Source organism: Otolemur garnettii, unplaced genomic scaffold, assembly GCF_000181295.1.
Source record: "Otolemur garnettii isolate 467f Iridium unplaced genomic scaffold, OtoGar3 scaffold00301, whole genome shotgun sequence".
Lineage (NCBI taxonomy): Eukaryota > Metazoa > Chordata > Mammalia > Primates > Galagidae > Otolemur > Otolemur garnettii.
Window position 1 is genome coordinate 620,169 of NW_003852696.1, and position 1,147 is coordinate 621,315.

The 1,147-nt window shown below is 41.6% G+C and overlaps 1 pseudogene; it reads right to left on the minus strand.

Moving 5' to 3' along the window:
- Nucleotides 1–641: 641 nt before the first annotated feature.
- Nucleotides 642–1,147, minus strand: part of LOC100947748 — a 1,587-nt pseudogene continuing 1,081 nt past the window's right edge.

The following is a 1,147-nucleotide window of genomic DNA, read 5'->3' on the forward strand; positions in this document are numbered from 1 at the left end:
TCAAAGACATTCGTATTTATTTATTTTTTAAAAGCAAACGACAAAGACTGAGTATACCAGCTTTACTTTTTAAACCTAAGCGTAACATTACATATTTAAACAACTGTCAAAACTTACTAAGATGCCAGCATTCATACACAGCTAGAAATCATCCTTAATTTATAGTAAACCAGAAATGTGTTACCATTAATGTTGTAATATTTTTCACTACTAGATACTGAAAAAAACTGAAATTATTTCTATAGAAGATTCATCCTGCAGTGTTAACTTCACAGCAGGCTGACGCTACTTGGCTCAAGTTTCAGACACAATGGAAAAGCAGGTCCACGCCGGTGTTAGTGCACACTGTGTTCTACCACTACTGAGGAGTCAGGGCTCACCTGGAGGACGTTTAATAAAAAAGCAAAGTGCATACAGAAATTTACAACAATTTTAAAGACAAATAAATGGTCCTATTATGTGGTCCCAACAATAAACTCCAAAGTCTATGACAAATATGGCTCCAATGAGCGGTTTATAAATACTCAGATTAGGTACAGTGACACTGAAAGTCGAGTTCGTTTGAAATGTTCAAATAACGTTCCTGTTAATCCTCAAATGGTGCTTGCTACAGTTAACATTTCTGTTAAACGCCTGCCTTGAGTCACTTGTTATCCAAGCGCAGCTGCTCCTTACCATTTATTGTCAGGGACTTGAGCTGCCCGTCTTCCTCCTCAACTTCCACTCTTTCTTGACCATTCTCCACTATTCTCTTTGTAGTGATCTTTCTGTCATTAACTATTTTTGTAGAAGTCTATATAGACTTGAAGTTGCCCATCCCACCACCACCAAATGATGTGGAAGAGAATGAAGTGAGACCTCCATGATCCAGCGACCCAAATGAAGAAAATCCTGCAGGAAACCCGACAGAAAATCCTGTATTAGAAGAAGAAAATCGGCTTGGCGCCTGTGGCTCAAGTGGCTAAGGCGTCAGCCACATACACCTAAGGTGGGGGGTTCTGTTGGGTCCGAGAAAGCCTCCCAAATCAACCCCAACCGACAAACTCGAGACTCACTCTGATGTAAAGGGCATAAGATGAGATTTATTACAGACCCGGGGAGCCCGGGAGCCCCGGGCCTGGACTCTCCTGGCATGCAAGCCGAGGAC